This window comes from Cryptomeria japonica, chromosome 5 (genome assembly GCF_030272615.1).
Source record: "Cryptomeria japonica chromosome 5, Sugi_1.0, whole genome shotgun sequence".
Lineage (NCBI taxonomy): Eukaryota > Viridiplantae > Streptophyta > Pinopsida > Cupressales > Cupressaceae > Cryptomeria > Cryptomeria japonica.
In genome coordinates, this window is record NC_081409.1 from 195,388,909 (window position 1) to 195,402,704 (window position 13,796).

Consider the following 13,796-nt stretch of genomic DNA (forward strand, 5'->3'; position numbering starts at 1 on the left):
TGCACAAGAGGGTTAGAGTGATCCCTCACAACAATCAAAGAAGGATCATCTTCATCAAAGAGAAGATGAATGTCATCAATGGTATCTCCCAAATCTGTAATATAGGAGTCCACAAACAAACCTGCAATGTCTGTTAAGTAGGCATCTGAATCAACTGAAGTTGGAAGACATGAAATATCCTGATGCACTGAATCATAAGAAGGCAAAACTATCGCACTAGTTGCATCATCAGGTGCAATAGGTGGTGTGATATCAATAGAAGGAGATGAAATGCAAGGCTCAAGAACAGGATCACATGTGAGAATCCCCAAGTTCAAATGCCCAAAGTTCTCCTCAAAATCTGAATCATCAACATAGGAAGAATCAACCTCATCAATAGGACCAAACTCTGAAAAAGAGTACAACCGAGATGCATGATCAACCACCCCAGTCGCAATGATAGCTCCACTCTCCAAGTCTCTAATGATAACTGAATCAGGTGTGAACTCCACAATTTTCTTAGTTGCCACATGTGTGATTTGATAGATGGAAAGAAGATTATTTGTCAAGTGGGGTACACACAACACATCATTGAAGGAGTTATCCCCAATGGCAATAGATCCTTTCCCAATCACATCCATGTATGTATGATTGCCCATCAAAATTTGCGGCATGTGACAAGGCTCAAATGTAGAAAACATAGACTGCGAAGATGCCATATGATGAGAAGCCCCTGAATCTAGAAGCCATCTCCCTAAATCATGACTTGTAGTAGCACAAAGAGCTTGTCCCTTTCCTTCATCTGTCCCAAAAGAGTGATCCTTTCCTTTATCCTTGGAAGAAGAAGCTGAAGTAGACATTCTAGAAGGTAGGTTGATTCTATTCTTGTCAAGAAGATTCTTCAACTCATCAATATCCTTCTTATAACAATGATGTTCATCATGTCCCGACTTCTTGCAATATCCACAAAAAAGATTGTTCTTATATGATTTCTTCTTAGGTGAGAATGGTGAATCACCTTGTTGTGAAGAGGAAGATTGTGCTCCATCGTGTTGTGGTTTAGACTTAGGTTGCTTTTGATTCTTGCATTTTCCTTGATTACTTTGATTCCCTTTATTAGCCACCAAAGCTTGTGACTTTGAAGATTTGAGAATCCCCATCGTGGTCAACTTAGATTGCTCAAGTATCAACATCTCCGTGAATGAATCAAATGAGGGAGAAGTGTATGAGGAACCTTGAGCTAACCTATGGGTGTGAAAGCTAGATACAAAGGCTGCATACTCTGAAGGAAGCTTTTCCAACAAGTTATAAACCAATTGAGCATCCTTTTTGTCAATTCCACAATCCTTTAGCTTTGCTCTTAGCTCAGTTGTTTTTGTGACATAATCTTGGATTGTATCAAAATTCTTGGGATCCAAAGTTGTGAGTTCACTATCAAGCTTGTAGCCCTTAATCTCATCAACTTGACCATACAATTTCTTAAAAATATCCCAAGCCTCTTTAATTGTTGTACACTTATCAATGTGAAAAATGAGGTCATCTGATACATACTTTCTAAGAGTTCCAAGTGCCATAGCATTCTTAGTAAGCCATTCAATTTGAGCATTAGGATCAACCTTAGGATCAGGTGGTGATGTAATAGTTTCATTTACATAATGAATGAGTCCTTTTTCCATTAGTTTACTCCATGCCTTAATTTTCCATGATGCATAATTATGAGGAGTTAAAAGTGGAAATTTAGGAGAACTCATAGCACCAAAATGAAAAAACACAAGATAGAGAGAGGCATAATCACACAAGACACCCCCCCAAAATACTCAATCAAGAAATCCCCCCAAAATGGTGATTTTGGCACTTTATACTTAGTGCGTATACAATGGGCCACTTGCAAAAAAAGGCAAAGTGGACTTCAGATTTCAATTTACAACTTCTCAAAATGAGATCTAAGAGACTTCAATAAATACTGCTAGTGATCTAAACTGAGATCCAAGCAAAATGAAAGTACCAAATATGCCAAAAATGGCCAAATACTAAAAGTACAATTTTTACTTAAAATCACTACAAATAGATGGCAGATTATGAAAGTAGATGAAAAAATATGCTCTTTCAAAAAAAATGGCACCTGAAAAGGACTCCATATGAGCCCAAACGAAGCCTCCAAAGTTGTAAAAATTGAGATTTCATGATTTCTGAAAAACTTGTATCCAAAAATCAGAAACCTCCTACACCACTGTACAGATCACGAAATTCTACCCCAAAACAAAAAAAATTGCTCGAAAAAACAAGTTCGGATGAGTGAGATATCACTATTTGAAAAATGCCTGCAAAATTATAATTTCTGGAAAATTTCCGCCGCAGCATCAAACTTCAAATGCCTCTAGATTTGGCCTCCGAAATCTAATTTGGATGAAACAAAAGACAAAACTGACTTTCTTGGACCTCTTAAATCCAATGGTGACCTCAGATTTGACCCATCAAGCTTCAATAAAAACCTACAATAGAAAGATCCAAAATGCAAACCCCAAATAGCATCAAATTTCTCTCAATGCAAACCAGTGACACTCTAATGGCTCTGATACAATGTGATATTTTGCCAAGATCAAGAGGAAATGGAAAGCACAAATAAGAGAGACAAAATAGATGATAGGAATAAACTGTATTCTATCAAGATGAAAATATTGATCAACTAGATCATCAAGCGTTGTTGTTTATACAATGAATATGAGCCTGCTTATATAGGCAAGGCTATATGGATATGTGAGCACACAAACATGACATGTGGCTCAATAAGAAACAAGGGTAGGTAGGAAATAGGTGTGGGTAGGTGGGAGAAACAATATAATATTCCACATGAGGTGGATCACCCACTGAATGTGGAGTGTAACAACAAGATCAACACCATAAAAGGTGGAAATTCTCCTACACACACTATCCCAATGTGGCACAAACACCCAAGTGTCTCATACCCAAACTACTATGAAATGCATTTCCTAAGTAAGCTTAAGTAAGGTGTAATAATATGCATGATGAATAATTATTTACACCAACAATTATCGATGGGACCCAACGATGTCTCATCGATATAGAAGGGCCATCGAAGAAAGGAAATGTCGATGAGCTTCAGAAAGGACTCATCGAAGACAGTAATTCCATCGACAAAAGATATCGAGGAAAGTGGAGCTGGTTTTCATCGACGGAAAAAGGTCTTCGAGGAGATAATACCATCGGTGCAAAGGGACTCACTGAAAGAAACGTTCTCATCGAAAGAATAAGGTCGATTAGACAAAAAGAAGTTACATCGACAAAAGATATCGATGAGGAAATAGGTTTCAAGGAGGCTTAAAGGCATGTCTCAGATATGCATTGTTTTGCCGATACAACTTTATTGGTGGAAGACGACAAAAGAGGATATCGAAGAAAGCAGAGATAGTTTTCATCGACGGGAAAAGGCTTCCGAGGAAATAATACCATCGACGCAACATGAAGGAAACTTACTGAAAGAAGCGTTCTTATCGAAAGAATGATATCGATCAAACAGAAGGAAGCTAGATCGATAAAAGATATCGATAAGGATCTGAGTTTCGAGGAGGCTAAAAGGCATGTCACCGATATGTGTGGTTTTACCGATGCAACTTTATTGAGGAAGATTACTAATGAGCTCATCGATGAAAGATGATAGTCGAAGAAAATCATCAAAAGAAAGATGGCCTTGCTGAAACAATAGACCCATTCATCGAAGGAGTGTAGTGATGTCGATAGAAAAAGTGTTTCGATGGAAGGATAAAGGAAGTTACCGAAGACCAAGGTTTCTTCAACATGAAACCCAATGGACATCAGATATATATCGATGAGGAGGCGGCAATAATGACCAAATGCAGCATTTCGATGAAGGGAGAAAATACCTAGTCGAAGTAATGTTCGAAACAAAAGTGTTAGTTAACGGTTATATGTTGAAAAGCCACAACGCTTGGTGATAATGTATACTCTCATATAAAGGAGGGAGCTTTTGTAATATGGATAGGATTACAAGAAAAAGGAGTAGATTATAGCCTCAGGCTTACCACTGTACTATTTTGGCGAATATATATAATATAATAAGTTGTTTTTCCTTTGCATATGTGTTGCGGATTACTGCATTTTTCTGCAGGCAGTTGCTTATGATATTATCTAAAGGAGATAAGGTTATTTGTGTTCTTCCAGTAAAATTTTGTGTTTCATATTGTAAATTTGGATAAAAAATGTTAACTTGCGAATTGTAATTGTTCCTTGTATTTCTTCCTTGGCTAGTCTCTTAAGGTTAGAGTTAAATTCATTCAGGCGGTTTACAATATAGACATTGAAGTAGATCTCATAAGAAACAATAACTGACAGACTCATCGAGAGGGGGTGGGTTTAAAAACTATCTCATAAGTTTACACAATAAGTCCTAAAGAGATATAAAGACTCTGTAGCCCAAACAACAAAGAAAGGCACTGGTCATCTATAAAATACAACTCATCAATTCATACTTTCACATAAAAGTAATAGGAGTAGCTGAGTAGAAATTCTAGAATAAATTAGCAATAGTGTGTATATATATATTTCAAGCACAAAGATAAAATAGCTTCTACAACAACAATCTTGAACTCATCTGCTATATCTCCATCCTAGGAGCTTATGCCATTCTGAGATAGGAGGAAGTCAGATCAAGACACTAAATCTTCTATAAAAAGCATTAGTTGAAGGAACAACTAGTGAGTAGGTATACCCGCTTAGGTCCTGCAGAGCCTAAAGTGAGAGAGTTAGTAACCAAATAGGTTCACTCTATAAGTTGGCCAAGTCAATTGGAGGGTTTGAGCATAGGAGTTGGCATTTCCTTAGAACCTATCCAATCTGTTGATTTGAGACCCAACAGATTGGCAACTCTGCTAGGGAAGAATTATTAAGACTTTGTTGTGGGAGAGAACTCAGAAGAAAGAAATAACTTATGTCCTCTATGAAAGAGGTGGTGAATCTGTGAAAAGGAAAATTAAATGAAAAAGATCAGTAGCATTCAATATGTTTCAATATCCATATTTTATGGAGAAGCATCTTCAAAAAAATATGCACAGTGGCAACCACAGCCACAAAGAGTTAGGAATATTCCAAGAAGTTTTAAGCCATTGGATTTCGGTAACATCCCTGAGTATCCATATGCATTTCCTTGTGAGTTGAAGATCTGTATGTCGAGGTTCCATGGAGATGAAATGGAATCACCAATTGGGCGTCTAAAATCATTTTATTGGTTTATTGAGACTTTCAGAATCTATTTAGAAGAAACGATCATGAAATGGTTTGTGCTAACATTGGAGGATGTTGCGAAGCAGTCATTCAGCTCGTTACCCCCACAAAGTATTTCATCATGGGAAGAACTTGAGTGGTGGTTCATGGAAGAATTCTACGGTGTAATTGAGGAAAACACTTCAACCACTAGCCCTTCAATTGTTTCTCCATACCAAAATCAAATTCAATTGGATTATGATTATGGCGATGCACTCTACAACATAAGAGATGCATATGAAGATGAATATATAGGAGAACTACTTGTCCCTTTTGAAGGCCCATCTGATGAAGAAGTAATAGATGACATTTTTTACTATGATTCAAAACTTGAGGAGATTATTGTTGATTACACAGAATTACCTCCATGTGAAGAAATATACTTGTCTGACAGGGAACAAATGGTTGATTCATGCATACCTGAAAACCATGAGGATATTTTGACAGGAACAAAAACTTGTATTAGTAACAAAGAGGAAGAAGAATGTTTTCTCAATATTGAACAAATTTCAGACTTTTTGGATAAAGATTATTAGAGAAATGAAGAAAAGGAAAAAGGGGTGTATTATGAACAACAAACAAAATGCACACACACACTTGAAAATAATTTCCAAAATCTTTCAACCTATTGCGGGACAAGGTGATAGAAGAAGATTGTAATGTGAAGGATACAATGGAAAAAACTTCATGTAACAAGTCCTGCCATTTCTTTGATAAATACATTAATGATAGTAAGGGCACACATGGTGACTGACAAACTCAAGAGTCATGTGAGTATGGAGATGATTTTAAACTTTTTATAAATCCTCTTTATAATGATGAAGATAGAAATGATGAAATGATATACTGCCAGAGTATGCCTGACAAAGATCTCTATGTCTTTCTGAATCCACTATATGAAGAAGAAAAAACACCTCCAGATGATCAGGAAATCTTATTGAGAAATGACATAAATAATAATGAGGATAATTGGGAGCATTGTTGTGGATCAGAAAAGTTGCATTCTCCAAAGAAAACTCAGACAGATAAAATTGGTGATATAATTTTTTCAAAAATGAGAGAAAAGTGCCATGAGAAAAATTTAGGGTTTTTGAATGATCCTTCTCCTCAATATGAAGTACATCTTAAAAATAAGTCGAGATATAAATTTTTAACTTTTGGCTTACATGAATCACATAAGCGAAATAATAAAGGAGAATTTGTTTTCAAATTTTAATGTTGACATTACTAAGAGGGTTTTACCTAAAGATGGCACTAGAGGTAAAAAACAAAATCTCTCAAGTAAAATGGAACACCCCTATAAGATAGGGATGAATATTGATGTATTCGTGAATAAGAGGATGTTTTAGAAAGGAAACCTTGGTGAATACAAAAACTTAATAATTTATGAAGATTTTATAGCTTATGTGGTGAATACAAGGAGGGGTAAAAAGCAATATATCCCATATGATTTGGAATGTGTTCATAGAGAAATGAAAGATAATATGATACTCAAAAATATTAGAAAATCTCAAAAGTTAAAACTTTATAAACCAAATAGTATAATAGTTTATAAAAGTTTGATTCATGTGAAAAGAAAAGGAGATTGTTGTGATTCTTTTATAGAACATCAAGACAAAAATAAAAGACATTACAACATATATGGACAACATGGAAAAAAGACAACTGATAAGCTTTATGATAAAATTGGAATGTTGTTACAAAATGAGAACTAGGTGTTTGATCGAGGAAAAATGAGTGTTCATGATTTTGGGACCTAGGGGTCACCAGATGCAGTTTTAACATAGTCTACAGAAGGGAGGTGATTGGCAATGGTCTACTCTACCAGAGAAAACTGGATTCTTGCTATGCCCATAGGGGGCATACATCCCCAGTCAGAGCCACTGCTGAGCATCAAATTTGAATGTTTATATGTGGAATTAAATGATAAAAGCCCCCTATTGTTAGAAGAAATCATCATTTTTATTAATACCATGATAACCCACAAGTCATCAAGTGGGTATAATAGCTTCCTATAAAGATATCCGGATTCAAATATTATCGATGAGACCCAATGATGTCTCATCGATATAGAAGGGCCATCAAAGAAAGGAAACGCCGATGAGCTTCAAAAAGGACTCATCAAAGACAGTAATTCCATCGATAAAAGATATCGAGGAAAGTGGAGATGGTTTTCATCGATGGGAAAAGGTCTTCGAGGAGATAATACCATCGGTGCAAAGGGACTCACCGAAAGAAATGTTCTCATCAAAAGAATAAGGTCGATCAGACAAAAAGAAGTTACATTGACAAAAGATATCAATGAGGAAATAGGTTTCGAGCAGGCTAAAAGGCATGTCTCAAATATGCATTGTTTCGCCGATACAACTTTATTGGTGGAAGACGACAAAAGAGGATATCAAAGAAAGCAGAGACGGTTTTCATCGACGGGAAAAGAATTCCGAGGAAATAATACCATCGACACAACATGAAGGAAACTTACCAAAAGAAGCGTTCTTATCGAAAGAATGATATCCATCAAACCGAAGGAAGCTACATCGATAAAAGATATTGATAAGGATCTGAGTTTCGAGGAGGCTAAAAGGCATGTCACCGATATGTGTGGTTTTACCGATGCAACTTTATTGAGGAAGATTACTAATGAGCTCATCGATGAAAGATGATAGTCAAAGCAAATCATCAAAAGAAAGATGGCCTCGATGAAACAATAGACCCATTCATCGAAGGAGTGTAGTGATGTCGATAGAAAAAGTGTTTCGATGGAAGGATAAAGGAAGTTACCGAAGACCAAGGTTTCTTTGACATGAAACCCGATGGACATCAGATATATATCGACGAGGAGGCGGCAATAATGACCAAATGCAGCATTTTGATGAAGGGAGAAAATACCTAGTCGAAGTAATGTTCAAAACAAAAGTGTTAATTAACGGTTACATGTTGAAAAGCCACAACACTTGGTGATAATGTATACTCTCATATAAAGGAGGGAGCTTTTGTAATATAAGAAAAAGGAGTAGATTATAGCCTCAGGCTTACCACTGTACTATTTTGGCAAATATATATAATATAATCAGTTGTTTTTCCTTTGCATATGTGTTGCGGATTACTGCATTTTTCTACAGGCGTTGTTTATGATATTATCTAAAGGAGATAAGGTTATTTGTGTTCTTCCAGTAAAATTGTGTGTTTCATATTGTAAATTTGGATAAAAAAGATTTACTTGCGAATTGTAATCGTTCCTTGTATTTCTTCCTTGGATGGTCTCTTAAGGTTAGAGTTAAATTCATTCAGGTGGTTTACAATATAGACATTGAAGTAGAGCTCATAAGAAATAGTAACTGATAGACTCATCGAGAGGGGGTGGGTTTAAAAACTGTCTCATAAGTTTACACAATAAGTCCTAAAGAGATATAAAGACTCTGTAGCCCAAACAACAAAGAAAGGCACTGGTCATCTATAAAATACAACTCATCAATTCATACTTTCACATTAAAAGTAATAAGAGTAGCTAAGTAGGAATTCTAGAATAAATTAGCAATAGTGTGTATATATATATATATATATATATATATTTCAAGCACAAAGATCAAATAGCTTCTACAACAACAATCTTGAACTCATCTACTATATCTCCATCCTAGGAGCTTATGTCATTCTGAGATAGGAGGAAGTCAGATCAAGACACTAAATCTGCTATAAAAAGCATTAGTTGAAGAACAACTAGTGAGTAGGTATACCCGTCTAGGTCCTACAGAGCCTAAAGTGAGAGAGTTAGTAGCCAAATAGGTTCACTCTATAAGTTGGCCAAGTCAATTGGAGGGTTTGAGCATAGGAGTTGGCATTTCCTTAGAACCTATCCAATCTATTGATTTGAGACCCAACAGGTTGTTCTATCACTTTCTGCTTCGACAATTCAAAACTTTTGTTTGCTCTCGATGTCCACCTAAAATCATTTTGGTCTCCTCTCATTGTCTCGGTCATAGGGTTGCAAATTGCACTGAAATTTCTAATGAACTTTTGGTAGAAACTAGCCCGTCCATGAAATGATCTTACCTTTCCAATACTCTCCAATGTAGGCCATTCAACAATTTCTCTCACTTTCTCAGGGTCCATCTTCAATCCATCTGCAAATTTCACAAAGCCCAAATACACAAGTTCCTCCTTCATGAAACTACACTTCTTCAGATTTATCAACAACTTCTCTTCTCTCAACCTCTGCAAAACTTGTCTCACATGCAAAAAATACTTCTCTTTTGTCTCACTGAAAATCAAGATGTCATCCAAATACATAATCACAAATTTACCCAAGAATTTCTTTAATATCTCATTCATCAACCTCATGAAAGTACTCGGTGCATTATTCAATCCAAAAGGCATTACCAACCACTCACACAGTCCTTCATTTGTTTTAAATGTTGTCTTTCATTCATCCCCTTATCTGATTTTGATATGATGATATCCACTCTTCAAATCTATCTTTGTAAAATATTTGGCTCCACTTAAACAGTCCATTATGCCATCCATCTTATGCAAAGTAAATTGGCACTTCACTGTAATTTGGTTTATGGCTCTAGAATCGGTACACATCCTCCATTCAACATCCTTCTTAGGTTCCAACATAACAAGTACCACACAAGGTCTCAAACTTTCTCTGATCAAACATTTCCTTAGCAACTCTTGCACTTGTCTATTCAGCTCTTCATTTTTTGTCGATGCCATCCGGTGTGCTTCCTTGTTAGGCAAACTAGCTCCAAGAATCAAATCCATGCAATGACTGATGCTTCTCATAAAGGGTAATCCATTAGGTACATTATCTGAAATGATGTCTTCATACTCTATCAACAACTCCTTTATCTCCTCTGGATGTCCTTCCTCTAGTTTCAAATCAGACTCCTTAGGAATCAATGCATAACACACATTCTCACTTCTCAATCTATCCAAAAATTTCCTTCCATCAACCAAACAGATTCTAACATTCATGCAAATCTCATTCTTCAGTGGTTCCTCCGAAGGCAACAAAGTTTGCTTCATCCCATTTGTAACAATGGTGTATATATTCTTTCTCCCATCATGCACAACTTGTCTATCACACTGCCAAGGTCTTCCTAATAGAATATGGCATACATCCATAGGCATTATCACATAGAACTTTATCATGATATGCTCCAATTTTCAATTTAACCAACCATTGTTCACTTACCAATACTTTGTGATCATCCTGAATCCATGCTATCTGGTAGGGTTTAGGGTGCTTCAACCTCTGCAACTTCAACTTGTTCACCATCTCCTCCGAGGTCAAATTATATGAACTTCCACTATCTATTATGACTTTACATCACTTACTTTCCACCTTACATCTTGTCTGAAATAAATTCTTCCTCTGCAACGGTTCATGATCTATCTCATTCTGACATAGGGTTCTCCTTATCATCAAATCCTATCCATCTTTCGGTTTGTTTAGGGATCCGGTAGGTTCTTCCTCAACTAAAGAGGTTCTTCTACCATTCTTAGTCCTCTTATTTGAATTTCCTTGTCTACAATCGAAAGCTCGATGACCTTATCCACCACATTTAAAATAAGTTCTGGTAAACTTCCTCTTCTCATCTCTCTTGAAACCCTCATTCGAGTAACCACCTTGTCCACCATTCCGGTAGTAATTCCTATCATCTCTCTAGTATGAATTGTCATCACCTTTGTCTTTTGTCTTTCCTTTGTTCTTCTCTACGAAAGATCTTCCACCTTCGGTAAAGGTTCTGCCTCTCTGAAATCTTCCACCTCTTCCTCTCTGTTTCTACTCATTTCTCTTATTCAACCTCTCTTCAGCTTTCAGGGCATATCAATAAGCCTCTTCCACACTCTACAACTTCACCAAACTGATCTCATCTTGTATAGACATCCGCAACCCATTAACATACCTTGCAATTTGTTCAACTTCATCCTCAGTATGTCCAGATCTGATATTCAACTTGTAGAACTCTTTGGTATACTCCTTCACATTGGATTCTTTCTGTTTCAGATTCTGCAACTTCCGAATCAAACTAACTTGGTAATTTGCTAGTAAAAACTTTGGCTTCAACTTACTCACCATTCTATCCCAAGATTTGATTTTCTCTTTTCCTTTCCTCTATCTATCAGTCTACAAATGTTCCCACCACAATGACACATGTCCTTTCAAATTAGTGAAAGCAAATTTCACCTTCTTCTCTTCACCGGTACCCTAAAAATCATATTTCTCCATTTCGGTAATCTAGTCTATCAGCTCATCTGAATCCAACTTACCACTATACTCCGGTGGGTTAAAATGCAGTTTACTGTTCACACTAGTCAAAGACTTATCAATCTCTCATCATCTTGCGCCAATTCCGGCTGACCTCCATTTTCCGGTTCAACATTCTTCTCTTCTTCATCATCACTCACATCTTCAATATGTTGACCTCTTCTCTAGGCCATTTCAACAGCTTCCAAGCGAGTCACAATCTGTCTCAACATATCCATCACCATCAGGTCTACATCTCTCCGAGCTCCGCCTCTCATATTTCCTCTTTGCACCATTGAAGTAAGTCCTCTGCAACTATAGGCCAGATCCACAATTCGCCACCCTACAACAAAATCAACAGGATGTAACCTTGGCTCTGATACCACCTAGTGTAGTCATAGTGAGGTGGATCCTTAATAAGGACAATCCAAACCATGCAACAATTATAAAACAACACTAAGAAACATAGGAGAGAGAGAGAGAGAGAGAGAGAGAGAGAGAGAGAGAGAGAGAGAGAGAATGCCAGATCAGGTGTGGATCATATTATTAAATCAATTACAACTGTCGGAAACATGCGGGCTTACATGCAGGTGAAATACCTTATTACATAATTACATCCATATACATCAATCCAGAATCACTCATCGGATTTGAATGACAATCTAATGATATTGCTATCAATTTATGCTATCCTAAGATCAGATACAACAATATATAGCATCTAGAAACATCCAGTCGCCCAAGAAAGATCTCATTCCCCAAGGCGGGAAAATGAAACATGCAAATAGGTCAGCCCCAAAGTATGAAATGAAATCCTCTAGAAAAGAATGACCATGAAGTGCAAACCAATAGGAAGGTCAGACAAGCATCGAAGATCATTGAACAAGGGACCAGCTGGTTCTGCATGTCAAGGAATTTCTCCGCAAGACTCGGGAACACCAACTAGTTGTTAAGCTTAAACAGGTCCGGAAACAAAAAATTGCCAGTCAATTCGGTAGCAATAACTTGCCGGAAAGAGATCCAAACGAGATGCGATTCACGAGCAAGCTAGAAGAAATGGAATGCAAGCCAAATATATCTCTGCACAAGAAATGATCAACACCAAAGAATCCGGTGAAATCTCATAATGTGAACTATTGAAATGAACAAAGAACAAAACTGAAAAGTGAAATATTTTTGGTTGATGCAAGATTGCCAAGAATCGGGGATGCTCCTGCATCAGAATAATTTTGAAATTTTGATGTGATAAAGAGGGTACAATTCTCATGTCATAAATTCTTGTATGGCCTATGATAATGTTGTAAACTAAAGAAATAAGCATTACATAGAATATTATAGTAAGTACGACACATACTAGAGTAGTAGGCAAAGTAACACAACCAATAAATTTATGTCCCTGGACTCATAAACCATCCCCTACACTCCTCAAAAATATCCTTAGAACTAACTCATATATGTAAAGTGGCAAATGATAGAGAAACCATGTCATGTACTTCTCAAATTAGTCCTTACAACTAATATCCACTACTCAAGACTAATTCACATAAAAGGATAAAGCATAAAGTAGAATAAATCTAAAAAATAAGGTGACAAATCCTATTGGATCATTCTTAGTTGAATAAAGCTCCTTGACAGCAGGGTATGTGATTACTCAGATGATTCTCTTAGTCAAATTGTGTCGATCTATGAAGATTATCTTCATCAACTCCATGTTGAACTCTCATCCAAATCCATACTCTTTCTATCACAACCTCATTGAGAGACTCATAAATAAGAACACTTGATCTTTAATATCTAAGAGATCTCCAAACTCACCCAAAATCTATCTAGCATAAAAAAGTACCTAATTGATCATGTCATGCCAATCAAATTTTGACAAAACTATAATTTTCAAAAGCTCTCCAAGAAAAAATGATTAATGTAATCAGCATTAGAAGACCAATCTCAAATAACAACCAAATCTTCTATTGCATGATCAATACAAAATTCAAGAACTCCTAATGGAATCATGATTTACATCTTCACAACAAAAGAATACATGTATTCAATTGATAGATCTATTCAAAAGTATCCATATAATCCCAAAACTCTATTTGTTATCCTAAGTCCACCATGTACTTTAAAGTGATCTAGAGACACCCCTAGCATTATGATAAAAATCCAAAACTAGAGATCATACATGATGTTAAAATTGTCAAATAACTCAATTACAACACCAAGAGCTTCCAAAAGGAAAAATAAAACCACCATATCTAAATTAAGA